This window comes from Talpa occidentalis, unplaced genomic scaffold (genome assembly GCF_014898055.3).
Source record: "Talpa occidentalis isolate TD23 unplaced genomic scaffold, MPIMG_talOcc4v2.1 talOcc4.14, whole genome shotgun sequence".
NCBI lineage: Eukaryota > Metazoa > Chordata > Mammalia > Eulipotyphla > Talpidae > Talpa > Talpa occidentalis.
In genome coordinates, this window is record NW_023601433.1 from 78711552 (window position 1) to 78715152 (window position 3601).

A 3601-nucleotide genomic window follows, 5' to 3' on the forward strand; every position below is an offset into this window, starting at 1 on the left:
CCCGCGCTTCTGACTGTACCCAGTGCTTGTATAAATAAATAAATAAATCTAAAAAGAAAGAAAGACCACAAGCAGAATGCCAGGCAAATGGCCTCTGGGAGCACATTGGATCCTACAGTTAAATGCTTATTCCAACACTCCTTTATTTTCTATTTTTGAAAATAAAAAACAAATAAAAATTAGGATGGCAAGTGTGCAATTCAGAGTCCTCTTCACCCCTCTTCCCCCTTTTTATAATTAACAAGAAAGCAATGTAAAAAAAATTACTCAGTGCAGGGCTGTAAGGATCACATGACTCCCCTGCTTCACTGGCGTCCCACTGCTCTTAGGACCTAGCCCAACATTCTTCACCCTGCCACCAGGGTGCTGCTTGCTCTCTGCTTACTAACTGCTTGCTCAAACATACTAACGTGGGGGCCTCCCTAATATCACAAGGGGTTAAGACGCAGCACTGTGAAGCTATCTGCAGCCACTGCAGCACGAGTTCAATCAACCTCTCCTGACTCGCCTGCTGCTCCCCTCAGCAGCGTGTTTCAGTAGATCTGCCTGTTCTGTTCCCCCCTCTATCTCTGGTGAATCCTCTCACCCTCCCCCACCCCCACATCTCTGGCCTGCACCCCAGCTCTTGTACGCATAAATAAATAAATCTTGAAGAAGAAAAAAAAAACATTCAGACGTTTTTTCACTTGGAGGCCTTTACTGTTCCCAGATCTGCTGCAACCTCTTCCGCTCCCCTTCCTTCCCACAAACTCAGACTCATCCCTCTGGTTTCTGCTCAGTTTACACTTCCCAGGGAATGTCTGTCTCCCCAGCTGGGCCCTGTAGCACCAGGAAGACTGAACGCTCATTTCTTGATTGACTGAACAACGAATGAGGAAGCATTGCTTGGGGAGCTGCCCTGCCTGATGGTGACTATTTCCGTCATTTCCCTGGTTGGGTTTCCTTTGGCCCCGGGGACCTGGCAAAGCCTCCCTCAAAAATGGAAAAACCTTGCTTGAGGTTCTATGAGGCCTTCACCTTCTGTTTCCTTCTCAAGAGCACACCCAGGTGTGCCAGGCCTTGGAGCTCCAACCCAGGTAAGACAAAAAAGTCCCGAGTGTTCCGAGGGGAGGAGCACAGTCCTATACCCTTGGACATCAAACGCGTGTGGCCCCCAGCCACGTGACTTTACAGAGGTTGCACAAACCCAAGACGTTCCCCCGGGGATCCCACCATCCTGTGGCTGCTGCGGGTTTCTAACTGGTCTGCTTGAGGGTGGGAGGAGGTGCTTGTTTTGGAGAGGGAACTGGGAGGTCACCGGGGAGGTCAGGATGGACTTGGGATGTAGTGTCTACTGCCTAGTCATTGGTATTGAACAGCGTTAGCTCCCTGAGTACCACTATGGCTTTGTGTAGTATGGATTGATTTACCCATTTACAGTTGGGGAAACTGAGGTGCCTGGGTTTTTGTTTTTGTTTTTAAGACTTGTGTAGTCCTGGAATTTATTTATTAATGTTTGAAGATTTATTTATTTATGCATATAAGAACTGGGGTACAGGACAGAAGTGCAGGGAGAATGAGAGGATTCACCAGAGACCGAGTGGGGAACAGAACAGGCAAACTGACTGAAATACACTGCTGAGGGGAGCAGCTGGAGAGACAGGAGAGATCTGCTGTGCCATGTGGGTAACTCCCTGGCCAAGATCAAACTCATGTTGCAGTGGCTGCAGATAGCTTCATAGTGCTGAGACTTAACCCCTTGCGCCACCAGTCCTGGGATTTAAACCCAAGTTTCTCTGGCTCCCAAATGGCCAAGCTTTGTTCATTCTTCAGAAGCAAAGTTTGTTTTTCCCAAAATGTGGCTGCCACTGAGAGGGAGTTTCCTCTCTCCTTCCCTGGTAACCCTGGGCCATCCCCGCCTGGGTTCATGTCCTGCTGTATGACTTTGGGCAAGTCAACTCACCACTGAACCTCAGTGTCAGCACCTTTAAAATGACAATATTGCTGCCTCCCAGTACTTAAGAAAATTAATTTTTTAAACAAAAATACAGTGATGCCTACCAGATGCCAGGTACTATGCCAACTCAGAAGAGGTCATGTAATTAAGTGATAATAAATCTCAAAGCCCATTTATGCTGCAAGTTAGATGATGACAAGTGTTGTGAAGAAAAATTAAACAGGAAAAGGAACTAAGGATGCATTGCATGGGTACAATTGTAGGTAGGATGGTCAGGAAAAATCATTCATGCAGAAGTTGGCATTTGAGCAAAAACCTGAAGGAGGTGAGGGAGCAAGACATGCCAGAGACTGTTCTAGAAACCTGGGCAAGGCTGCACCCATTTCCCATTAAGAAGAGATGAGATCTAAAAATGGGCCTGGCATCCCCATTGAAGCCTGCAGTCCTGCTGAGGACTTCCCTTGGAAGGTGGGCAGCTCTGCGGTGGGTTTCTCACAGCTGGCTTCCAAGAAGTGGAAACAGCCTGTTACAGGTATGAAGAGTCACAGCCAACACAGCCTCCCTTGCATCTCCAGAGCAGTGGTGTTTCTATCAGTAAGAGAGGGGTCCACCATGCCCTTGGAAATTTCTACTTTCTTTTTTTAAAGATTTATTTATTTGTGCATACAAGAGCTGGGGTGTAGACCAGAGGTGTGGGGGATGAAAGGATTCACCAGAGACAGAGTGGGGAGCAGAACACGCAGATCTACTGAAATACACTGTTGAGGGGAGCAGCGGGTGAGACAGGAGAAGTCAGCTGCGTCATGTGGGTAACACATGTGGGTACCCATGTGGGTAGCTCCCTGGCTAGGGATCAAACTCGTGCTCAGTGGCTACAGAGAGCTTCATAACGCTGTGTCTTAACCCCTTGTGCCACCAGGGAGGCCCAGAAATTCCTACTTTTTGTTCCATTGAAAAGAAAAAGAAATAGGAAGACAGAATTAGGACCTGTGCTGACACTTCACTGCAATGTCCCACTTCAGCCAGGTTCCCAAATACATGCAGAGGCTCGTCACACAAATGCATCTGCTCGAAGTCCCTAACATAGAAACAAGAGTGCTGGCACAGGCCTGCGCACTTTACACAGAGAAGTCTAGTCTGGAAGAAAAATATCAAGCCAGCCATTGGCCAGCTCTTTCTTTAGCAAATGTCCTGAAAAATAATCTCAGGAGACAGGATGAAAGGATAGATTCCTAGACTGTCCAAACTAAAAGCTACAGCATCCAATAGACTTGAGGCCCAGAGAAGTAAGATTAGCTACCCAAGATCACACAGCAAGTCTGTGAAAACGCCAGTGAATTATTTACTAACTAACATTTATTGATAACTAACATTTATTGATTGCTATCAATGTGCCGGGCACTATTCTAAGCACTAGGGATACAGTAGTGATCAAAAGGAACAAAAATTTCTGTCTTCCAGTGTTGACATTCTAAGAGGAGACAGACCAAAAAAAAAAGTTAGTGATATATGTAGGATGTTAGATGATAGCGGTGCCATGCAGAAAAATTAAGAAAGGAAAGAAACTAAGGAGTCCCTTAGTGGGGCACTTGCAATGGTTGGGGAAGGCCTGGAGGAGGTGAGGGAGGAGCAGGCCAGTAGCTGGCTGTCCCAGAAGGAAGAATA